Consider the following 26437-nt stretch of genomic DNA (forward strand, 5'->3'; position numbering starts at 1 on the left):
ATGGGGTATAGGCCCTGTATGTAGGGATGAATTTCACCCAAGGAGTATATAGTTCAGTCACCCAAGCGAACTACTAATGAAGAAAACATAGGAAAGCTTAATAATGACATGCTTTTTCTAAATGTTTGCCTTTTTTCTTTTCATGCTAACCCAAGTCATCAGAGTTGGCAGCATTTCCAGAGAATTCCTTTTGCTAGGGTGTGATTTACTGGGAAATGCTCCTGTTTCTCCTATTAAAATACTACCAGAGGGGCCCAGTCCTGCTGGAAAGGGGTTTGCTATCCCACACTAGCTGGATTGCAGGCAGGTGTGGTCTGAGAAAGGCCGGGAGAATAGAAAATGAAAACAAGTGTTTTTGATGGTGCTCCCTTTTGCCACCTTTAGGGAACAGGCACTGCTGTGTGAGAGCTCTGGCTGCATTTCACTTCATGGTACTCTGATACTATGACTAAGGGTTTGTAAGATTAGGCCCTGTACTTCCTAAATCAGGTTCTGACCACCATTTGCAACTATATAAACCCATACTAGCTCCATTGACTTCAAGGGGGATTGCTCCAAATTTATGCTGTTGCTGGTGGTATCAGAATCTGATCCTAGAAGTATTGCTATCTGTCAGTATCCTTCTCAGAACATCACTAATAGGAACACTTCCAAATCCATGCAGTGTTAATATGAGCAATCAGCAGGATTCTGAAAAGTCCTAGCTAGGGTTAACAGCTTATGTGTTTTTAAACTCCCTTTTGAAAAAAGATCAAATTGCCCTTTGAGGAATGAAATATTGATATATGGCCCCTGGAGCTTCAGTGATATATTTGGAATTAATTTACTGATGTCTGATTTATTCATTACAATTCAGCATTAACATGAATTATCCTTAAGCTACTTTTAGCTCATATTCATATGGGAGTTTTTGTCTTTGCTAAACATCTCTTTAGCTGTCTCCTTGTCTGTTACGCCCTCGCTGGTGTCAGTATCAGGAGATGAGTAGGCTGAGCCTTCCCGCAACCCCAAAAAAGAAATAATTTCTTTATGGATTCCTAATATTCCATATTCTTCCACTTGGAATTTTTTTTAAACTATAGAGACATTAGATAAAAATACAGCATAGCCAGCCCTGAGCATTTAAAAATCATGAGTCAGGCCCTAGCAACATGAGATTGACTTTAAAGATTATGAGATGTTAAAAAGAACCCTGAATTTAATATATATAGTTTTTTACTATTGTCTTCTGGTCTTTAAGTCTTTGCAGTTCATTTCCAAATTTTTCTCTGCATCTATGAGGACTAAAAACATTTTTTTAAATGAAAATTGAGAATCTCAAGTTCTCCTAGGATTCAAGAAGCTGAAACACCAAATGCCATGGGACTTATGAACTCTGAGGATGCTTTTGGTTTTATCAATGCCGCATCTAACAGAGTTATACATGGGTATTTGTGAGCAGGTGCCTCTTCCAGCATACTCAAAAACTATATGCAGAAGCTGTGCACCGTCAAACCTAAATTTGGCTTTATCAAATAAATTAACAGTGAGTTAACAGCTAAGTTCAGATCAAACCTTCCCTTCAGAGTTGACTGCTCCTTGGGTTCCTATTTTAGGGCTTCTCAGCTCACACTGTAGATCCTCTCTTTAGAGAGCCATCTCCTTTATATATGGAGGGGATAAAGACCTACCTGCCTCATGGTTGGCAGAACCCGTATAACTCTTTTCCAACAGGATCAACACGTACTAAGAGGATGGCATGATTTAGTCAAATGCTTGCAGCCTGTTATAGCACCGTGACATGTTTTTGCTGTGGAAAAAATTGAAAATCAAAAGGCTTTTCTAGTTCTGAAAGCTTGCTAATGTATGAGACATTCACTAAAAAAAACCCTGAGATCTTCCACAAACTAGAACGCTGTGGATTGTAGGAAATTCACAGGGATTAAAACAAGAGCTGAGTCGGACAGACACCGACAAGTTGAAGATGGTCGCTAAAGATTTTTTACATTGGGGAAAGCCTTGCTTAACAATTCTAATTGACTTTGCTGAAGAGGCAATGAGAGGTGACAACACATTGAGCAGTAGGAACCGAATGCTCTTATTTAGTGTCTTAACTTCCACTGAAACCAATGGAAGTTAAGACCTTAAATAGACATTAGGAGCCTAACACCTTCTGAGCATTCACCCCCAAGTGTCGTCTGGGTACTACAAGGAGGCTTTCAGTACTTTGAGGTCAGATGATAGACTCTAAGGCCAGAAGGGACCATTGTGATCACCTAGTCTGACCCCCTGCACGTTGCAAGCCACAGAACCTCACCCACCCACTCCTGTAACAGACCCCTAACCTCTGGCTGAGTTACTGAAATCCTCAAAGCATGATTTAAAGACTTCAGAGGTGCAGTGATATAGTTTGGGAGGATGAAGGGGAGGAGCTGCTGCAGTATGTGTTCAGACTTATCTTGTGCATACTGTCTATTCATGCATACTGCCTATTAATGGTTGGCATGAAAGAGCATGAAACATGCTGTACTAATGTACAGTAAGGTGGACAACTTTATAATTTGTGAAAACTGGACACTGAGGGCCGAGCCCCCTCCCACTCTGCCTCTTCCCCCAAGGCCTCGCCTCATATTCCACCTCTTCCCTCGAGGACCTGCCCCTTCCCTCAAGGCCCTGATTTCCCCCCACTGTCGCTTGCTGCTTTCCCCACCTCCCTCCTCCTGTCAGCTGAGCAGGGCTCTGGCATGGATGGGTGACTGGGCAGGATGGAGGAGGGAGAGCCATGCTCTGGGGGTGAGTGACTGGGGCAGGACGGGGGAGGGAGAACCATGCTCCAAGGATGGAAGTGTGACTGGGGCAGGGTGGGGGAGAGGGAGAGGGAGCATGCTCTGGGGGTAGAGGGGTGACTGGGCCTGGACAGGGGAGCCACTGGTACCTCTCTCCTCTGGAGTCATTCCTCAGTGCTCCTTCAGGCTCCAGCAGCAGCTGCTGCTCCTCCTGCCCCTGGTGTCAGAGACCAATTGTGGGTAATTGGACTTTTAACGTCCCCTTTTCAACCAGACTTTCTGATAAAAAACCGGACACCTGGCAACCCTAATGTACAGGTACCACAACTGGGAGGCCATTGCTCTCTAGGGAACATGAGGACTGGCATGATAAGGACTGGATAAAATGGGGATATAGTATGGCAACTGGTTTGTGTAATTTCCTATGGCAGGGGTTCTCAAACTGGGGGTCGGGACCCCTCAAGGGATCGCAAAGTTATTATGGAGGTGTCGCGAGCTGTTAGCCCCCATGCATGCCCTGGCTTCAGCTGTCAGCCCTGTGCAGGACTGACAGCCAGAGCCCTTCACAGCTGGATGGCCGGAGAGCAGCGGCTCTTGGTGGGGGCTCTGAAGGCAGCGCCACCCCCAGCAGCAGTGCAGAAGTAAGGGTGGCATGGTATTGGGGGCGGGGATCGTCACTTTTTGGGAATGGAGAGCATCACAGCCTAAAATATTTTCATAGAGAGTCAGAGAAAAAAAAGTTTGAGAACCCCTGCCCTATAGGAAATTATAAATAAGTGGAGGTGGGGTCAAATATTAGCAAAAGCAATTATGTCTTAGATGATGTCACAGTACAAGATCAGGGCCGTCCAACACCTTGTAGATGAAAGGAGATGCGACAAAGTCAGTTTGTCAGTGCTGCTTAGCAGTGGCCTGGGAAAAGAGTCCAGTGCATGAACGGCAAACCTTCCCAGTGTGGCTTCAAGTTCACTCGCCAGATGGAAGTTGAAGCATACTCAGCTTCCTGATAGTGATCAGGAAAAGGATCCTCTCACAATTTTATTACAGTCTCGTGATGTTATTGCAGCCTCATGATAACTGGCAAGCCCCAACTCGTGAAGTGTTTAGAGGAAAATCTGACCTTTAAGCATTTTTCATCCAGCTCTCATTTATATGGATGTAAATCCAGAGGAACTCCGCGACATCAGTGAGGTTGTGTAGCTAAGAGCAGAGACAGTCCCCTGGACTTCAGTGGAACATTTTTTGATATAGTGCCCCTCTAATCTTATTGGAAATATGAATTCAAAAAAGGCTTGGATATGTGTGATCATATAGATGAAAACTGCCAGAAAGATCATAGAAGAAAAGATGTCCTGTATTGATTGGGGAGGCAGGGAAGTAGGGAAGGATGGAGAAGGACAGGGAATCTAATGAGCTGCAGATATCAGTATAAGCCTGTGTTCATTAGACAGGAAGAGTGGCCTAATGATTTGAGCAGGGGAGTGGGAGTCTGGTTATCTGGGTTCTGCTCAAGACTCTGCCTGTCAGTCACTGAAACCTTGGGCAATTCATTTAACACAGTTACCATTTGTAACTGATGACTATTAATCCCCCCTGTCACACTGTCTGAATAAGGGGAGCCTTGAGGTGTATTCAGGAGCTCTGATTTCTCCTTTCTACACCAGTCTTGCATTGGGGGTGTCATGCTGGGTAGATGGGGGGGAGCATTTGTTATATTGTTTGACATCGGTATGTCAAAATCATAATAATTCATGTGAGATATACTATGTCAGGTACTGTTAGAAAGGTTATAATATGTTAAGTCAGATGATAATACTTATGTTCATGTGTAATATGTGAAATGGAAGTTATAGATATATTTGAGATATCTGTATTTCAAACTGTGCTACCTGGGCAGCACCCCAGATAGGATGGCGGCAGGACAATAGCCTGCTTAATGGCCCATTAAGACACTCACGGATGCAAGGGGGCCAGGAATAAACTGAAGGCATACCTGAAGAGTTACCAGGATTGGCCCATGTGACTCTGGACTCCATTTTAGTTCTTGTAACATTCCACAAGACAGCATGGCCAAGGCCAGAGGGTATGTAAGGCCAAGTCACAGAAACCGTTTGGTCTTTGTTCCTGTTCAGCTACAGACACACACCTACTTCTGGATCAATTCACTTGCAGCTGAACCGAAGGACTAAGACCCATCCAGTTACTGGATGTATACCAGAGGAACTATACAAGCCTGCAACTCCACAATTCTTCTAGAAACCTGATGTATATGGACTTTCAATCATTTGTATGTATCTGATTGCTCTAATCCTTTAACATTTCTCTCATGGTTTCTTTCTTTCTTTTTACAATAAACCTTTAGTTTTTAGTTACTAAAGGATTGGCTGGTAGCGTGGTATTTTGGGTAAGATCCAAACTTATATTGATCTGGTGCTGTGGCTGACCCTTTGGGGTCAGAGAGAACCTTTTAAGTAAAGAGCATAGAGTTTAAATAACTGGTCTCTTTACTGGGCCCAGTGGCTGATTGGGAGCCAGAATCTGAAATACAGTAAAGGGGGCTGTGTGTATTTGTATACTGGCTTCTGTGAGCATTCAGAAGTGCAGTTTTTGGCTGGTTGGGAAGCCTGACTTCAATGTCACCCATCAGCGCTAGGAGAGTCTGCTCCCTTTTTACAGCCTGCCCTGACCTTGGCATTTTCAGGTGGCTACCCTAGGCATGGATGGGTCACAGCCCTCTTTAGAAAGGTTTTTAGATCCTTGAAAGGAAGGCACTATAGTACTATCGTTAAATGTCTTAACTTTATTATAATATAAAGAATAACCAGCACATTCAATTGGCAGATGAAATCATACTGAGAGGCATTGTAAATACCAGGGAGGAAAGAGAAATTATAGAAATGGATCTGGAGAGATCACAAATTTGGGCAAAAATTAAAATTACCTCCAATAAAAAGAATATTTCCCCAACAATGAGGAATGTGAAATTGTCTTGCAACGATCACTGGAAACTAGCTCCTGTAAAACCTCATTATACATTCCTTGTACAGAAGTCAGTTGGGAGTCATAGGTGAGCAAAGAATGCCAGGCTCCAAGTGGTGATAGCATTAAAGGTGTATAAAGTTATGAGATTAATAGAGAAGGTCTGGAATAAATTACTGAGCCTGAATAAGGATTGGTCCTTAGAGGCATTTAATGTGAATACAATTACAAAACCAAGTATACTAAATGTGTAAATCAGACAACGAAAGTGACAGAAGCTGCAGTCGTGAAAACTGTGTTTAAAAAAAGATAGGTGCTGCGAAAGGGAAAAAAGACATTAGAAACACTTATGATGTATATAGAAGGATCTACATGAGCCCCATGGCATTGTTCCATCTCAGAATATCACTAATCAGACACTAGATATCAGCTGACAGGAGCTTGATGGGAAAGTAATGAATGTGGCAGGAATGTCTTTGTTGCTCATTTCTGGAGTACTGAAAACATTTTCCCCAGTCACATATTCTATTTCACAGTATCCAAGGCCAAAACAGAGAAGCAAATGTTTCATATTTTTAACTCAGGAGGGCAAGTAGTCACTGATATTCAGTAGAGAATAAATGTTCAGAATAGGTATTACACATCCAAAACTAACCCCTGCCCCCAACACCATTATCACAAACAAGCCACACCATTCCTTCCAGAGACCACAAACAGCCACATGACTTTTGTCAATCATCTTTCTGCTTGTATGTTGCATCCCTTTCCCTGTCTTGTCTATTTAGGCTGTAAGCTTCAGTCCGGAGTCTATCTCTTATGATGTTTGTCCAGAGACAAGCACAATGGGGCTTTGCACCACAGAGCATTTGTTTTTAATTTATCGTTCAAATGTAGCGGGATGCTTTTCCTGCCAAGCTCTTTTATTAACTCTTGAGTCCCAAAGACTGAGCACAAGGAGAGGATTAACTTTATCTTTCTCCAGGAACACAGAGACTCGTTACGCAAAAGCCCTAAGGGCATGCAGATATGTTGATGTACACCTAAGGGGTTTGCGCACATACCACTGACAACAGGGGCCTTACCTGTGTGCTTTGTAGTTATTTATGGTGTGGAATGCAGGAAACAGCTATTTTTCTATAAGATGTTCAGGGACTCAGTCCTGTAGTCCTTATGTGGGCAATACCTTCACTGAAGTCAATGGGAACTGCATAAAGAGTACTGGAATATGCCCAATGGCCAAATCCCGCCTCCAGTGCACAGCCTGACAGGCAGAGGTGTTCTCTGTGGGAGCCAGGGGGAAGGACTACACCATGGCAGTGGAATTGTTCTCCAGCTAATGATCCTGCTTTCTCCACTCATGGGGGGCAATGGCCAATGTGTAGGCACAGATGTGGCTGCACCGGCTCTGACTTTACTCCTCCCAAGCCCAGCCCAACCCCCTTTCCCTCCATGATAATGCACAAAGAGCTCCCATGGCTGCATGGAGAAGGCTGACATCCCCTGAGTAAGTCCCCTCCATCTTGCCCCCTCCTCTAGTGCAGTAGAGTAAAAATAGAGTTCCACTCACTAAAAACACCCAGGGCTAGATCCTCAGCTGATGTAATTTGATATAGTGCCATTGAATTCCATATTTACGCTGATTTACCCCAGATGTGGTGGTGTCAGTTGAAGATTTCACTCATTGCCTTCAACTTGGCCCCTTACGGTTTTGTGACTAGTTCCTTTGCATTATTTGTGCATGGTGCTTTGCCATTGTGTGAGCAAATAAGAGGATACAGGTATGCATTGTGAGCCCCAGAGAGAATACTTGTTTCCAGGAGCTTTTTACTTTAACTTTAAGAAACTGCCTTTCCCTCTGCAAATCTAACTTTGTTTGAATAATAACCTTAACAGTGTTCAGGCCTTCCACGAAATGACAGTAATGTCAACTTAATGGAGAAAACTTCTGGCAGGAGACTAGTATGCTTTCCTGAATAAATTAATGTTATGCAGTTTTAATGGAGGCCTGAAATAGATGTGAAAATTAAAGGGAATAGTAAAACAAAGTTACTCTGTAAAGCTTTACTTATTGCTTTAAAAATCCCTCTCTCAGTTGTCTGCGTAAAGGTAAACTGCATTTTTTGTGTCTATGATGATCCGTATCGAGTGTAATGTCCTATAATGACACAGCTATTAAACTATGACTTCCTGTTGCCTGTCGATGAATAAAGGTATTACGCCTACCTGCTTTGGGAGCCTGTTCTATGTCAGTCCTGGCCTAGTGTAAATTACAGCAGCCCTAGGTTGAATCTACACTGGCTGGCTGTGGTTCCAAAGGGGCCATCTGCCGGTGGGGATTGTAGTATTTAGGAATGTGCCTTTGAGGGCTAAACTTCCCAGACAGAGCAAAGGTGTGGTGAAACTCTTGTTTTACACAGCCAGTTGGAACTAGAATAAAGCAGATCAGTTGCAAGCACCTTATGCACTGAGGGCTTGTCTCTACAGTATGGCAAAACATACTACAGGAGAGTGGTTTCTAAAGTGCACTAACATGTGCATTAATTGGTTCATGTACACCCTGCTGGCATGCATGAAAGGTTCCCTACTACATTTTAACATCTTTAAAGTGCACTGGGGAAATTAAAGCACACTAAAGAATCACCCCTCAACACCACCCTTAGAGTGAATTATGCCACCATGTATACAAGCCCTTAGTGACCACTGGACAGCACAAGGATTGCTGGAGCATGCCTATTTCTGGCCCCCTACCCCCCAAATAAAAAAATCCTGCTACAAGGGAGGCTGTAGTGGGAGGTGATGTAGTGGCTGGCTACATTGACTTTATATCCACTGGGGCAGGGGGTGAGGCATGCTGGCTTCTAACTCAATGTTTATTACTAATTTAGCCACCTTTTACTTAGCAAATTATTTGTGAACTGCTCTGGTTCCTGTTTTGCTGAGTATTTATTTGCTGGATAATTTGGACAAATAACTTTTTGAACTTACACACATCTTTTTGGTTCCCCTGCACCCAACCTGCAGTAGACTTAGAAGAAATGCTCTATAGCATCTGGCTCTTTCATGACCTCTTATTTGAAACTCTGTAAAGTGATCCTTGTGGAGTCACCCTTTTGTGGGAGTTTTTGTGGGAGGGCACAGCATGGCTCATGGACTGTAAGTGGAGAATTTAGGCAATTATTTTTGCTATATAATGTTGTCTCATGAGAAACGTGATAAATCTCTTAAGTCTGTAATAAAACAGGGTCCAGTTCTGAGCTCAGCCACTATAGAGGAGACACATAGCAATTTATCCAGCTCTTGGGGAATATGCCTAGTGACTATTGTGACTTTCAGTAATTGCCATGGAAATCCACACATCATGAACCTGCTTGACTAAAATGTCATGGCAGATTCAAAGAGGAGAATTTCTATTATTTTCCTAAACACATGGTCAGATACTCAAGTGGGGCAGGTAAGAAATGAGATGTGTGTGGAAGAACTACTTGTCCCTTTTCCAACTTCCTTTTTCTAAGTAAACCTAAGGATCTTGAAGTAGGCTAAATGAAAGTCAGATCCTAGGGGGCTGCATTTCTTTGAAGACCACCCTATGAGTGAACTAAAGAAGCTAGTTTGAATTCCTAATTTCCTGAAACGTTATTTTCACATATGTTGTACTTTTAAGTTTCTGTTTGTCAGACTTCTATAAAAATGAATATGGCCCATATTACTGGTATCAAATTCTTTCCTTTCATATTGCCTTTTTTCTAAAAAACCTGATCCAACTTCTGCTGAAGTCAGTGGCAAAAGTCTTATTGACTTCAGTAGTAGAAGATCAAATCATAAAGGTGGAAAGACCTCAACTTATCCTAAGTACCTATGTCATACACAGAGGAATTAGAGAGAGTTAACCAAAGCAATTCCTTTGGACTTTATCATTCAAGTTTTAAAAACAAAGCACTCAAACAGATTCCAGAACTACAAGAATGAGTTTCTTAATTATATTTTAATTGCTGTCCTAACTTGTGTCTTAGATGGGTCCAGAAACTGTCATTTTTCTACTGAGCAAGGTTAATAGCTTCTAGTAATGCTGCAAAGACAAATGTAACTATAACCAGAGATTTCAAAAAGGAATAATACTTTGGCTGCTTTAGTTTTGTCTTGTATTGGGCTTGTAATTAGAGTAAAGCTACAACTCAAAGGACATTAGAAATAGAACATTTAAATTCATGTACCCTGTGTTTATTTAATCTTATTTGTCTCCGTGCACTGAGCTTTTTCAACCATTATGTTGCTCTTTGTCTGTAATTGTGTGTAGGGTGGGAGGGGGGAGGAGGGAGGACCAGATTCCGCTCTGAGTTACTGTAGTGTAAGTCTAGGGTAACACCATTATGACTGAACAGAACTTGGCTCAATACAGATACATAAGAAAATGTTTCAAGTGCAAAACGATTACAAATTTGTGTATGGAAAAGAAATAGTTTTAAGGAAACAATACAATGATGTGCAAATACTTCTAGAAAATAAACCAAGAAACCCAGTTTCTCAGAATATTTTATTCAATTTCTGTGTGTGTTTTTAAATGGTGTGAATCTTGATGCTTGTGAAAGATACCAGTGTAGTTCTAGTGAGCAAGGAGAGCTGAAGCTGGTCATTCACTGGCCCATGTGAAATTAATTTATTTATCTCAGTCCAGTTCCCAGTACACAGTTGTTCTCATAGATGCCACATCCACGGTTATAACTAACTGGCACACTTGTTGACAGCCTCAGCCTAGAGACCAGTGATCAAATAAGAATCGGGATAGTACTAATAGTGGGTCCCTCCAGATCAGGTGGAGGCGCTTTGGTGGATATTGTGGGGAAGCTTGCGCTGCCACTTAGTGTATAACTAGAAATCCAGAGCTGGCCCAGGTCAGTTGACTTGGGCTTGTGGGGCTTGGCCTAAAAACTGTTCTGTAGACAGTCAGGCTCGGGCTGGAGCCTGAGCTCTGGGACCCTCCCTCCCTTGCAGGGCCCCAGATCTCAGGCTCTAGCCTGACTCTGAACATCTACACCGCATTTTTAGCCCCACAGCCTGAGCCCGCAAGCCCAAATCAGTTGACCCAGGCCAACTGTGGGTGTTTTATCCCCATATATTTAGAAGCCCAGGCTGTCTGTTCTGTGGATAAAAAGAGGACTTCCTTCTCCAAGGCTGTCAATCTGGCATCTTTCACCAGTACTGTATTCGCTTTTAAAACTGTGTATGCGGAGGTTCCCCTGCCAGACATTCTGAGCCTGCATCACGCTTCCCTCAGAAGGAGTGGAAGCTTGCAGGGTGTTACCAGATTTGCCTGTCACCTTGGGGTATGCTCATTTATTAGGGTTACTTTCCTGTAAGGGGTGTGTGTGATTCTATTAATGTACTGCTTATGTTATGGGTGTTTTCATATGGCTACAAGTCCCCCCCCCCCAATGGAGGACCTAAGGTTTTCAGGGCTGGGTTCCTCCAGCCCCAGATTCAAATAAACCCCCCCACATATACACACATGCATTCCAGATTAACAGAGTGCGTCTGAGCAGACCGAGCTATCAGCACTCTCAGCTGACCCCTTATATGTCCCTGAACTCAGCAGGCTGGGTGACACAGCACTTTCAGCGGCCACCTTATATGCCCCTTTGGACCTAGCTTGCTCAGAAGTGTGCTCTATTCTGGTGCGGTGCAAACAGCACTTTCAGCTACCACCCTTATATGCACCTGGACTCCGCAGGCAAGGCAGGGCAGCACTTCTCAGCTGCCCTTCCCCCACTTATATGCCACAGGTTCAGCACGTCGCTATTCCTACTCTCACTCTCTAATTGTTCTAGCAGTAATCCCCTTGATGAGCAAACCCCATAGGATTTTTGGGCACTCCAGGGATCTTTGGCTTAGGTAAAAGAAACGTTGCTGCAGAGCAAGATAGGGACCAAGGACACAAAGGAGTAAATGAAGTTTGGAGAGAGAGACTGGCAACCAGCATGATTATAACAGTTATTTTATTGCCAGGTATATAAAACTTATGATGCTAATAGTAATATCAAACAAGGAGAGAAAAACAATCAAACTGTTACAATATTACACAGTTTCAGTTGGGGTATTGGAGAAAGCTAGCCCAGGTTTGATTACAAAAGTAGAAAGTTATACCTGGACTAACAGAGAGAGAGAGATTAAATTAGGTTTAAGGGGAAGACGTAGGCTTAACGAGAGAGAGAGAATGTGAATGTGAATGAATACGTTGGGGGGAGGAAGGGCCCCCCCTCAGTGCAGCTCAAAGGTTCCCAGGAGACAGGCTGTGCAGCTTAGGGTCCGGAGTGCTTGAGACAGGCAGAGCCCCCCAACACCATCAGTCACGAAAAGGGGAAGTCCCAGTGGAGCTGATGCAGCATTTGGATCCAGGCATCAGAACAGAGGTTTGAACTTGGGTAGGGTTTTTTTAGGGAAGAAACAATGGTTCAAGTGAGAACACAAGGTTTGTTTATGGGTAGACAATGACTCAAGGGAGTATCCCAGAGTGGTTTTGTTTATACTGGACAATAGGAGCTGATCAGTCCAGGCTATGGGCAGTGTTCCTTTGAGGGAGCTCGCAGTGCAGCCAGGCATATTCAGTGTTTTGGATATCAATAACTAGAATTGTCTGATACCTGCGGAGCTGGGTGTGTGCAGGTGTGGGTTTGTTAACATCAGGTGCAGAGATCTCCCATCAGACAGTGTGTCCCTGCTTTGCCAATCCCAGAGTTCAGTGCGTTCCCTGCTTTGGAGCTTGGTTCTCCATTTGGTAGGCTAATTCTTGTTCCATCTTCGATGTAGATGAGGCTTCTGTTCTCCATTAGATGTAATAATCGAGATGCCGCCTTTTTACATCTCTGATGTAGATGGGGCTAAAGGAGTTGCCTTAATCCTATCACCCTTGTTTGGAAGGGTTTAGGTGTGTCCCCACTGCCTTTCCATTGCTTTTGGTTTCCGGTTCAAGCAGAGGCTGGAGTGGGATTCAGGTGAGCCAGTGAGAGTAGGGGTTTTGTGCCCTGGTTCCCCAAGAACACAGAGCTGACAGGTAACAAGGGAGAGTTAATGCTGCTGTGGAAGAACTAACTGCCATGCAAATTTCTTGTTTGCATTATTGTTGTAGCGGCTTGGTCCCGGGATATGAGGGAAATAAGGTAGGTAAGTTAATATCTTTCACTGCAAATTTCTTATAGATTAAACTAGTGTTTCTTAATAACCAGTCCATGGATCCGTGCTGGTCCCTGACACAGTTTGGGAAGGCAGCAAGCCAGTCCCTGGTATCAAAAAGGTTGAAAAACACTGAGTTAAACCACCTCCTGCCCCTATGTGGCATATTTCTGAGCTGCAGAAGTCCAGCAACAGGTTATGTCTAAGGAAGGCCTTTCGGTGGAACATCCTGCAGTCACCTTTCCATACTCCTCAGCAAAGTCCTCTGCTTTTGCTCTTGTCAGGCAGTATGTGTGGCTGGAATGCATCCACCGTCCAGACAGGTAGTTGACAATGCAACTGCTCCAGCAAAACACTTCCAATATGCCCCATATCTGACATAAATAAAAATGGCCTTTGCTATCAATTCTTTCTCTTTCTCATTATTAAATTATAATGCACCAAATGTGATTTGGGAAGAAAGGTTAAAAACACATGCTCTGGCATAAAACTTACTGGTACTTACAGATGCTAATTACTATGTGAAGATACTCAGAGTGCCATATATACTCTGTAACATAAAATATGGCACACACACAGGAAAGAGAGGTAAAGGTCTGTCACAGATCCAGAGGATCACCTATCTTTGGAACAGTCTCTGGGAGCAACTCTTTCAATGTGCCAGACCCCCAAGGGGTCTCTCACTTCCTCCAGGGTAAGCTGCACAGCTTCACTGCCTCCTTAGACTGGACCCTTGTGCCTGCAGGATTCCTGCTTCACACCGAGAGCTCTCTTCAGCAAGTCCAGCTGAGACAGACCCCTGACAGAGACTTGTATGCTCTTCAGGGACTAATGCAACTCACCAAGCATTTGCAGTGACACTCACAGTGTTGTCAAAACAGTAGGTTTTATTATTAGTAGGGTTTATTAGTAGGATTTATAAATCTGCCACCAGCAGCCTACATTTATCCCCCCTCTTCACCTTATACCTCCCCAGTCCTTTGAGCTCAAGATGAGGGATTATTGTTCAGCTTCCCTAAGGAGAGGTGAGGAAAGTCCATATCCCTTTGGGTCATTGGTTGCTAGGTATCAATGTCCGGGTAATTGGATTTTCCATTGTGTTTTCAGAGGCGTCATTGATATGGGGACCAAGACCCAGACAGGTAAGTGATACCCATACCTGTGTCTTGTCACCTGCCCTGAGATCAAACAGCCCTTTTCTACGCCCTAAGTAACAATGCATCCCACAGGGGAAACTGAGGCACACAAAGGCTTCATAAAAAAAAAAAAAAAATTCCCACTTCATCATAAGGACTGATTAATCTTCATGAAAACCTTTAGCCTGATGGAATAAAGCAATGGGAAGTCCAGATGTGTAATTTTATAGTCTTGATTTAATAATAGAACTGGTTCAGTAGTATACAGCGAACAGTACATTGAATTTTGCTCATTTTTGGTTGTCCCCCCAGGTTTTACCACATGTATTTAGTACTTGAAAATGTTTGCTGAATAGTAAAAAGTGAACAATAGGAATCTTCGTGGGTTTTCTGCAAAATGTCTGGGCTTGTTTTTATTTTGTCATTTCAAATTTTTCACCAAATCATATAGCTTTGTTTCTGGTCACTGAATAGATGATCTATGCTCGCTAAACTGGAAGCATGCCTGAAAGAGACTCATTCTTATAAACAAACTAGGGAATGTGGTCTAGATGAAATTACCATAAGGCGGGTGCATACATGGTTGAAATAATATACTCAGAGTGGGTTAGATGATCACCTGTCAGGGATGATCTAGTTGACTTGTTTCTGCCTCTGTGCAGGGTGCTGGAAAAGATGAACTCTTGCGGTTCCTTCCAGGCCTACATTTCTATGTTTCTTTTACTGTGGCTTTGATTCTGTTTGCAAAAGAGGGAAAATATTCAGTTCTCTTGTTGTTCCCTCTTACTGGCCTGATACAAAGCACAGTGATGTCAATGGCAATGGATTTTGGATTAGGCCCTCTGTGAATAGCAAAGTGTTTTAATTATCATCACTTCTAGTATAACTTGACTCTCCCTGTGTCACACCTTTAGTTTGCTGTTATAAGTCCATGCCGGTTCAGGGCTGCAAGTGACAACTGAAATCTCTGCTTATTTTCTCTTTCCTCCAGCTCCCTGCCCAGCTGCTAGCAAGCTCTCCTCCTTTCCAGCTCACAGGCGCACTGGTGAAAGAAAAGGTCAGTACAGCCAGCAGCACTGAAATGAGCACAGGAATTGTTTACTCAAACAGGTGTATTCACACACAGAAGCTGTTAGTTTGTTTTGAATGATGTAGTTTACCTTCATAGCTTTGTGAATAAGCCAACACCTAAGGGTTTGAATTGAATCAAAGCCCTGTTTATGAAGCTTTTATTTTAGATACATTCAATTTTATTTAACTCTCACCAATTCTTTCCCAGACTGAATGGCAAGAATGATCTGGAGGAGGGGGAGTGAACCCGGAAAACTCAGTTCAGATCTTCACCCAGATGTTAAAATAGTGTTCATCACCCAATAATTCCCCACTGGATTTTTCCTGTTTGAACTTTCTTCTTCAGTACAAGAAAGATCATCAGCAAGTGTATTCATCCTGTGGTAAACTTACTGCCAGACCAAGAGGTAAGCAATCACTGGTCCTACAGCCTCATAAACTTACCAAAGCAGGACTGTGCTTTGATTACCTCCACTGTAGATTGCGTGCCAAATCAGATACTGATGGTACTGTTATAATTGATGGAACCTCTGCATCTAATGAACTATATCCATTCTATTGTTCCTTTTGTGTGTTTAACTTTTTATTATGGCAAAGTTACAATAAAATGTTACTTCTTACATTACTTGTTCAGAATCAGGTTACTAGTCAAAGAATAGAGCTAAAAATTCTGGTTTACTGGCTAGTGAGCCACTCTCCTCTGAGTACTCTAGAAAGGATAACCAAATATCTGAATACCTGTCCTCTTTTTGGCATTTCTCTTGTATATGTACTTGGTGTGAAAGGTTTTCCCTTACAAGGACAGTCCATATTTTACTCTATCACAATTCCATAGGAGGAGGAGGAGGTCCAATTTCCCCAACAATGTGTAATACAATAGCTGCTAACAATTAGAGAAGAATTAATTTGTCATTCTGTTTCAAATGCAGATTCTTTATGAGAACATTAAATAAGCAGGTAGGCAATCTCTAGGAAGTCGACATTTTGTCATAAAATGCATCTTTAATTTCCTCCCCAAACCATCTAATTCTTGGACACAATCACCACATCCACAAGTATATTCCCCTTTCCCTGCAGCGCTTCCAACAGAGCACCTCCCTAGTAGCAAAAATATGACTGGACTCTTAATTGGAGTCAAATACCATCTGTAGAGGATTTTGGAGCCTTCATTGACCCTGCATTTCCTGATCAAAACTTATTTGCCACATCACCAGTTCAATTTCTCAGTACACTGCTGTCTTTGGAATTCTTAGTATAAATAATGGTGGGTCTATTAACTGTAATGGCTTCAGTTAGGTCCCTCCCTCCCCCCAACCTCTTGAAATTCTAAATTGAAGCTTCAAGCTTTATATTAACATCTGCCAAATTTTTAAATTAATTCTGGCATTACTGGATACATCACATCTGTCCCCAAACTGTGAAACCTAAAGTACAAGTATTGTACAAGAGCCCACATCTACAGGAAGTGAAACACACAGGCTTTATCAGTTTCAAGCTTTCTATTTGGAAGTACAGGCTTCCTATCTTTAAAGTAAACTATTTTTCAATCCAGCAATCAAACTAAGACAACTTTTAAATGAATGCATTATTGCTCTTGATGAGAACTGTACAATTACAATCATCCTGTTTTACTCTGATATACTGAGGATATTCTCAAATTTTTCATTGCAACTCCAAGCCAAGTACTAGCTGCTTCTGAGTAATGATAATAATATTTTGCATTAAAATAGCATCTTTCTGTAAGCACAAATCACAAGGTAGTGAGGGAATGGTGCTCCCACACTTTTGAGCTCATATGCACTTCAAGTGTGAGATCACACCGCATGAAGGACAAGATTTCATTCAGAAATGCACTGTATGTCACTCCAGTGGAGGTAGAGTACCTGCACTTACAAAATCAGGACTGTACCCATCAGTTACTCGCAGAGTGGGGAACAAAACCAAGAACTCCTCAGTCCTGACTCTGAGTCTTTTTCTTTAACCAAAATATAGCACTGCTTCCCCAAACCAGTCAAACCATACCAAAAATCCTTTGCAATGGTCAGGTACATGCACTTTTGATTAATTGATAGAAAACAAAAAGAACATCAAACCCTTCAACATCAACCCTTCAACTTGAAATCAGTTTGAAATTCTAATAGTCTGTTACATATTTAGGGGCTGAAAATGGGTCATATTTGTAAACAAATCTTTCAAATTTGATTTCCAAGCTTGCTGTGGGCTTCCTTTTTATCAAAGAAAGCTCATGGAGTGATGGCTTTATATTCAAAGTCTCTCAAATTTAAAACAAAAAAAATATATAATGTATATATTTATATACACTAGTATATAATATATTATATAGCTTAGTATTGAATATAGATTGCATGGCTTCTGGGTTTTTTTTTCACGGTATAGGTAACATTTTGAAGTATTTTTTTTTTACCCCAAATGCTAAGTTTAAATGCAGAAACTAAGATTAATAAAGGTAAACTACATGGTATTGTAGTTAATGTTGACCAGTACCAAGTCAGAAAACAAACTCTCACAGGACCTTCTTCTAGAGTTCATAAACCCAGCACAAGGGAGCTCTGAGGAAGGATATGAGATCAGTGTGTATTGGCTCACATTGTTATTTCATGGCTTGATCCTGTAAAGATGCTGAGCGTTCTTGTGAAGTGCTACACGCCCTCATCTCGCACAGATTACAATGGAAGTTAGGAGTGCTTGGAACCTAGTAGGCTCAAGCACCATATGTTGAATCCTTTTCTAACTTATTTCCTTTTTCTAACTGTGCTGATGCAGGCCTCCAACAAAAACCCAACACAATCAGTGGGAGCCCTGCTATGACTTCTGTGGGTTTTGAATTGTGCCTTTAGACCTGCTGAATGTCTTTGATTGGATACGACAGTTTGTGCCTCCACTAGCTAGCTTGTTTATACTCTGTCTTTGCAGCCCTTTCTTTGTTATATAGTGTGAAAATTAACTTGCCCTTTAGTTACTTCTTTTAAATCACTTCAGCTTATACATCATCTCTGCTTTATGTCGAGTCTGACCCGCTCTTATTTTGAAGGTTGTGCTGTTAAGGAATAGCTCCACCACTATTTGGGTATTTAATTAGAAATAAACCATGATTGACAATCTTAACAACTGGAACTTATTTGAATTTGTTCCTTCAAATGCAGCCTAGATTGCTAGCCACAAAAAAACCTGAAAAGTCTGTGTAGGAAGTATAAGCTCTCATGAACCCTGGACATTTTGTAGGAATCTGTTAAAATGCATAGATAACTAAATTTCTCTCTCTTTATTTGAATGTATCATTGATGGGAAGGTTGTTTTCTTTGTATCTGTTCCATAAAGTGAGTGGGTGGAGAGCTGAAAGCACAGTACAATAAGCATTTTGAACTATAAAATGGGAAGCTACTTCTTACCACTGTGCCGCATTGAGTCAGATCTTGTCTACACTACAAAGTTAAGTCACCTTAAGTTACATCGATGTACAGCCACTGCTGTAATTAACCACTGTTGCATGTCCACACTATGTTCCTTGTTTTGATGGAGCATGTCCACAGTAGCAGCTCTTGCATTGACACAGAGCAGTACACTGTGGGTAGTTATCCCACTGTGCAACTGGCTGCAGGGTGTTTTGGGAAGGATTTGGAATACAGGGGGCAGGTTCAGTATCACATGATGCACGTTTCTCAATCTTATCTTTCTATGGGCATCCTACGAGGTTTTCAGCTGCTTTTCAACTGCCCTGGTAACCTGCAAGCCAGCCATCTCTGTGTAATGTCTACACGGAGGAGTGAAGTCAATTTATTTTAAATTTCACCCGCTGAGTTTTAGAAGTCACAGGAGCGTGATCACATCACGCTCATTGCGTCGGGCTATTGTGTCCCCAGTTACCACGCTTGGGTCGACAATCAAAGCAGTGCATTGTGGATAGCTATCTCACAGTGCAACTAGACACAGAGGCTTTTGGGAAGGTTATCATTCTCCCATGATGCAATGTGTTCCCTCCCCCTCCCTTCTTGTCCCAAACAAATGGACAATTGCTTTTTCATGCCATTTTTCTAAACCGTTCTGTCTCTGCCATGCACAATCCATTGCCAGAGAGGCATGGAGTCCTCTTAGCTGTACACTACCATTGTGAGCATCACAAACACTTCACGACTTATCCTGCAGTACTTTCAAGGCTGAGACAGGTGCCGCAGTGCGGAAAATTGCGATGTTATTGAGGCTGTCCTGCTACAAGCTATAGAGTGAAATAATTCCTGGTTTGCTGCAGGCTGTCACACAGCATCTTCAGTCAGTGGAGCACCGGTTCTGGTTCCGGGAAACAAACACTGACTAGTGAGATTGCATTGTTATGAAGGTGCGGGATGATGATCAGTGGCTGCAGAACTTTCGTATGCAAAAGGCCACTTTCCTTGAACTTTGCGCAGAGCTGTCCCCAGCCCTGAAGTGCATGAATACTCGTTTGAGATCTGCTCTGACAGTGTAGAAGCAAGTGACCATCGCTCTGTGGAAGCTGGCAACCCCAAACTGCTATCAGGATTATCAGTTGGGAATCAATTCAGAGTTGGTAAATCTATGTAGGAGCTGCGGTGATGCAAGTGTACCAGGCCATTAATAGACTTCTGGTAAGAAGGGTAGTGACTTTGGGAAACATGCAGGACATAGTGGATGGGTTTGCGGAAATGGGGTTCTCAAACTGTGGGAGGGAGGCGATAGATGGAATGCATATCCCTATCTTAGCACTGGACCATCATGCCACAGAGTACATAAATCGGAAGGGATACTTCTCAGTCGTGTTGCAGGCCTTCGTGGTCACAAGGGATGTTTCACCGACATCAGTGTGGGGTGGTCTGGAAAGATGCATGATGCGGGCATTTCTAAGAACTCATGTCTGTTCAAAAAGATGCAGGTGGGCACTTTCTTCCTTGACCAATATTATATATTGGGTAAATATTAGCTCCCCTGACTAATGAAACCATTCACCAGGCACCTGGACAGCGAGAAGGAGAATTTCAATAATAGGCTCAGCAAGTGCAGAAGAGTGGTGGAATGTGTGTTTGGCTGCTTAAAGCCAAGATGGTGTTGCTTGCTCACTAAGTTAGACCTCAGTGAACGCAACATCCCAACTGTTATCTCTGGCTGCTGTGTGCTCCCTAATGTTTGTGAAACAAAGGGGGAAAAGTTCCCCCAGGGTTGGGTTGTGGAGGCTGATAGGCTGGCCATTAAATTTGAGCAGCCAGATTCCAGTGCTACACTAAGAGCCAACTACGGAGCACTGTGCCTCAGGGAAGCATTGAAAACCCGTTTTTGGAATGAACCGCAGTAATGTACATCTCTGTCAGTTCTGTGCCTTCCATCCCCATCTCCCAGCCTCACACCATCGGCCCTCTCCCCTTTTTTCCCCGCCGGCAATCCCCAACCTCTCCATGAATAAAGAGAAATGTTTTTTTAAAGCAGTAAAGTTTTATTGATGATCAGTTACGAGGGGAGAAAGAAAAATAATTTAACATTTTCACAAGGCTGCTTGGCCAGCCAGTGCCAAGTGTGACTCTGCAAACAGCAAATCACGCACATTCCTAATTCTTAAAGGGGCTGTTGTTTCTTTCTGCTTGTCTCTACTGGTGTGGAGTGCAGCATGTACTGCACCCTGCTCAACCTCCTCCTAGAGCGCTTGGGGGTGGGGGCTGGGAAACAGCTTATTGGCTGAGCATTTTGCAGGGGCTGCAGAGGAAGTCTGTTCTGCCTCCGCTCTTCCTGGAGCTCTACCAAACACCTCAGCATGTCAGACTGATCCCTCATAATATGCAACATCTCCTGTTGTGTTGTATGCTCCTGCTCCTGTGCTGATTTTCTGTGTTCCATGTCCATGTTTAGTTTTTCTGACAAGCTCTGAGCTCTGTGTCAGCAGCTGTGGAGGTGTTCATTAGTGCGTTGAACATGCCATCCTGAGGTTTTTTTTCCCACTTCCTAATCTGGGAAAGGCACTCTGTGGGAGTGGAACATGGGGTGAAGGCCGAGGTGTCCACTGTGAGGCAAAGTTGCCATTGTTACTGACCCTGTGGAGTAAAAGAAATGTTACAATGTAAAAAAGAACTCCCTTTCATATCACAAAGCAAAGCCAGACCCGCATATCAATCTACCTATCACATGGGTGGGAGTCATTCCAGACATGGTAAGAAAGGGGCCCTTGCATCCATTACAAGTCTGCATAGCACTAAATTCCCCAGTCCACACACAATCAAGGAGAAGGATCATTGGGCTCCCCTTTACCATCCCAAAGACTGGTTTGGGAGGAGGTCATAAAAAAGGACTGGAGGAGGGTATGGGTGAAGTTTCGCTGGAGAAAAAAAAAAGGAGCACCAGTTCCCAGACACATAATGCCCATGCAAACAATATCATGGCTAGGAATTGTCTGTGTAGGGGCCCAGGAACACTGTCCACAGCAGGGGAATAGCTCACAGTGACTATATTGGTCGGGTACTGTAAACTTGCGCCATTTTCCCTAGGTGACCATGTGTGATATCAGTCTCCTGAGGGTAACACAGGCGGAAAGGGAAGATTTGCTGCAAGCATTAGGCTACAGACCTGGCCCTTATGCTGCTATGCTGTGTTCCGCAATGATGCCTGCTCATTTAATAGCAGAGTGGTGGGGAAAAGTGTCCTACCATGGCTGAAGAAATAAGGCTGCCCTCCCCAGAAACCTTCTGCAAAGGATTGCAGAGTATCTACATGAAAGTTTCCTGGAGATATACACAGAGGATTCTTGGAGCATCCTGTGCACATAAATAGCCTGTTCAGGGGGTAACTCTCTGCTGAAGTTTACCAACCCTGAGGAAGCCCACCCCACAAAAACACAAACTCCTTTTTCCCCCAAAATAAGAAGCTGGACTGGGAGCATGACCACAGAGCGATTTGCTATACATACTCACCAGATGTGCCTTCCCCAGCATCTCGATCTGTAATGCTGTCTTGTTCCTGGCTATGCTGCTGTGGGGTAACTAAGAGGTCTTGGATCTCTGGAAGAATGGATACCCCACTCTCCTGCCCCCTTTTCTACTCCTCCTCCTCCTCCTTGTCCACAGAGTCTTCCTCATTCATCCTGGACTGGGATTCTACGGAGGTATCTATGCTGCATGATGGTACAGTGGTGGGGTCACCGCCGAGAATCGCATGCAGAGCCTCATAAAAGCAGCATGTCTCCAGTGATGAGCTAGAACAACTGTTCGCTCCCTATTTTTCTGATATGCCTGCCTCAGCTCTTTGATTTTAACGCGGCACTGCTGCACGTCCCTGTTGTGGCCCTTCTTCATCGTATTATCAATATCTTCTTGTAAATATCTAAATTTCTTTTGCTGGCTTGGAGCTGATCCATAACAGACTCTTCGCCCCACAGTCTGATGAAATTGAAGATCTCAGGTTGACTCCAGGCTGGAGCGCATTTGGGCCACTCAGTCGCCATGAGCAATTCAGCTACAAAGCTCTCTCCATGCTAACTAAACAGGAAATGGGAATTCAAAATTTCCCAGAGCTTGAGGGGAGGAGCTATTTCCTGTTTACTTGGCCATGGTGCAGCAGAGTGTGATGTCCAGAGCGGTCACAACAGAGCATTATGGGATACCTCCCGGAGGCAAATGATGTCAATTTACATTGCACTCTGCCTACACTGACGCTCGTTCAACCCATAGAATTTGACTTCAGTGCTACATCACTTGTGGAGGTGGTTTTATTAAGTTGAATTTTACCGCAATTTAGGTCAGTGGAACTGACATGCCAGTGGAGGCGCATACTTTAGGTGGTCAACATAAGCTGCATTACGTCAACCCCCATTGTCAGTGTAGATCAGGCCTCTGTCAGAAAGCATGTCTCCTGCACTGCTCTTCAGTATTGTGTTGTGCATTATGAACACAAAGCTGTAAGAGGAGCTCAACGGGAGGTTATTCAGCTAAGGGTGGCCTTGAAGGAGTATTTTAACAATAAGCCACAGTAATGTGTGTTGTGTAGTGTGCTAAGCCTGGCATTGTTTGTTCGCACTGTGCCATGAACCTTGTAATGATTGCTGTATGTACCCAACTATAACAATGCATATGTACCTATTGCTATTGTCCGTGAATGTTAGCAGCAACCACCATGTAATAGAGAATAATAAAGAATTAAGTTCACATATGAATTCCCAGATAAATAGATTTTTATTCCACACCCATGCTAACATACCTATGTAATTCTGAAGTAAACTTCAGGCATGTAGGGGAAAGTATCTTTAAAGGGGAGGGAACAGGGAATTCACAAGCACATATAGCAATGAGGCTTTCACAGCTGGGTGTATGTGCAGCTGTCATTGTGTTTAATCCACTGTGGGGTGGAGTGCTGTGGTACTCCTGCAGTCCCAGAAGATACATGGAATGCGGGGAGAGGAATTTAGGGAGGTCCTTGAATGCTGTTTCTTTTCTAATTAAGCTTTGTATGACTGGAGAAGGTTTCAGCCAGAATTAAAACAAACCTCAAACATATGAATTTGTTTCAGATAGAGATTATTTACATTTCTATCCAATGATTCATTGTAGAATGTTGTAACTCACATGCAGCACTCTGCAGGGTGAGGTGTATAGAGACATCCCATGTGACTTACTCCTTCTGCCTCCCCATAGTGATTTATCTTTATGTCAGGACTTATGCACCGATGCCAAGAGGGATTGGATCCCCTTTACTTATGATTTCTCTGCAGCTACAAGCTCTTATGAATTCTGTTGTAAATACGTTTCAGTAGTACTACTCCAATACAGAACTGAAGCAATAGATTCAAAAGAGCATATCAGAGCAACAATAACTGCAGATGAAGTGGAAAGAGATATTCTTGAAATTGGAGACACTGGTCCAGTTTTTTTCTGAAACATGATTGCTTTTGAGGTACCCCCTCCTTCCTTTGACAGAGGTGAGAGTCCAAAGGATACCACTGTGCATCTGTAATCACTGGGGAGTTAGAGACCCAAGTCATATTGTCCAGATAACAAAAGTTAATTCCAATTCTGAATATGTGCAATGCAATGGAAATACATTATCTGTCCACATGATACAAACTCACTTTTAAAAACTCTCTACAGAGCCATGTAATGCTGCAATTTATTTTAACGTAATATGTTTACTAAAGTAGAGATGTCTTGAAATCTGGGTTATGTTTTAACACAAAAACCTTCATCAAGAGAAGTAAATCTCCTTTTTTAAACGAATAATCTACAGTAGGTATACAAAAATCGTTCCACTTTCCCACCCTCCATCAGTAGTTTAACCCTGCATAGTTTACATCAACATGAAAAAGTGAATGTCAATGATATCTGTTACTATGTGTCCAGGGAAAGTTTTAATTCTGTTTCTTTTCATTCTTTCTTAAAACTGTGCTCTCTTTTTCTACAGCCTGAGGCAAAGCACCCTGACCCCCACTCTGAGAGCTTCCCCAAGCCCCCCTTCTGTATAACACCCCTGATCCCAGCACCCCACCTTTCCCCACAGTCCCCACCCTCACTGCTCCCCCCCACATATACTATCACCCTGACTCCAGCCCCGTCCTTGTAGAAGCAACATGTCTGTGGCTCCACATCAGAGTGACTATTTCCTCCCTTGCTTTCTGGTATGCCTGCTGCAGCTCTTTGATTTTTACAAGCTCTTCTCCTCCATCCCCCAAGTGATCTGGCAGTAGATGTTAAAGTTATTGTGGCTGGAGAGAGCTGTGCCTGCAAGCCCTCCTCTCCCCACAGACCCAGACCCAGGAGATCCACCATCTCCGGCATGTTTGCTGTGTGGAGCCTTTATTCTCAGCTGGGCAGTAGTTATGTGAGCTCTCCACGCCCAGCAAACAGGAAAAGCAAGTTCAAAACTTCCCAAGGATTTAAAAGGGGAGGGGCAGGCATCTGTGTACTTGGCTGCAGGGGAGCGGAGTTCAAAACAATGACCAGAGTGGTCAGGGTGGACATTGTGGGACGCTTCCTGGATTACAAGTCGTTGTAAGCAATGCAGTGTCTACACTGACACTGCATCACCCTAACTATGTCAACTTAAGCGCTACAGCGCTCGCCGAGGTGGTTTTATTAGGTGGGCATAGCAGGCGAGTTACAGGGGCAGGAGGAACATAATAGTGTGTACACTTCCACAATTAGGCCGATGTAAGCTGTCTTAGATTCACTTAACTTATTTACCATGTGTGAGTAAACCTACCACTCTTAATGTGAAGGGAGACAAAGAGTGCAGCTATTCAGAACACTGAGACGACTAGTCTGATATCCTACTTCTGATAGGGCCTGCAACCTGACACTTCAGAGGAACCAGTAAAATTCACCCCTGCTTGTATTATTGTTTGAGGAGGAGGACTTCCTTCTTGATCCTTTACAAGAGATCATTTTATGCATTGAAACATGAGGTTTGGTTACTCTTAAACCATTGTCATAGTTCAAGTAAAAATGTTCTTAATAATAAGATTATCCAAAGCTTTTAAAAATCAGCTCGCACTATTTGTATTAATCTCCTGTGACAGTGAATTCCACCTGTTGCAATAGGGAATTATTTTTTATTGGTTTAAACTGTACTGCACTTTAACTTCACTGGCCAAACATATGTGTCTCCCATTGAAGTTGTTCTCACTATGCCTGTTCCGATAGACTGGAAAACATTGGTGAGTAATTGTGACTTCCTTACTGTGCTTGAGATTACTCCTTTTTACCACAGTGGTTGCTTAGAGTGGCCAGGCTGTTGTTATGATCTGATGCTGGTGTACAGTTATAAGTATGTTATATGGCCATCCAACATCTTGACAGATGAAAGGAGAATCAGCACACTTTCAGCACACTTTCTAATTGTCCCCATATTTCAACACATTTAATACCAGAGTGATGCCATGAGAGCTGATATAATTAAGTCTTAATTGAGCAAGTGATATAAAAGGCATAACTCCACAGACTCCAGTGACGTTATACTAATTTGCGTCAGTGGAGGATCTGATTCCATTCTTATTATAAAAGAAGATAGAAATCACTTCCTTTTATACTTTTAAGTACTATCATGAAAACAAAATGTAAAACCTCACAATAGCTAAAAGTTACATGTAGGGCTTAGTCTTTCTACCAGGCTTGAGCAGGCTCAGGCATGTTTTATTGATTATCTTGCTTTGCTAGTTGTTCGATCACTCAAGCCCTGATCCAGCAAGGGGCTGAGCTGATTTTAATGCTCAACACATTGCAAGGTCAGACCCTAATCCTAGTCCTGCTTGAAGACAGTGCCAAAACTCCCATTGACCTCATTGGCAGCGGGAGTCGTCCCTTACTCACTGAGGAGATAGTC

General features: G+C 43.0%; 1 protein-coding gene across 4 annotated transcripts in view; it reads right to left on the reverse strand.

Annotated features, from left to right (window-relative positions):
- The window catches only part of HAAO (3-hydroxyanthranilate 3,4-dioxygenase), a 152813-nt gene that overhangs the window by 22890 nt on the left and 103486 nt on the right, over nucleotides 1-26437 (reverse strand). Inside the window, exon 11 of one of the 4 annotated variants that reach the window (XM_067565051.1) lies at nucleotides 14280-14781. The exons of 1 other annotated variant lie outside the window; for it this stretch is intronic. The gene's annotated coding sequence lies outside the window, so the exon portion shown is untranslated. 2 more of the 4 variants (XM_067565053.1, XM_067565055.1) reach the window with 2 other exon arrangements.

This window comes from Emydura macquarii, unplaced genomic scaffold (genome assembly GCF_026122565.2).
Source record: "Emydura macquarii macquarii isolate MOO-44397 ecotype Brisbane River unplaced genomic scaffold, CSIRO-AGI_Emac_v2 contig_2676, whole genome shotgun sequence".
NCBI lineage: Eukaryota > Metazoa > Chordata > Testudines > Chelidae > Emydura > Emydura macquarii.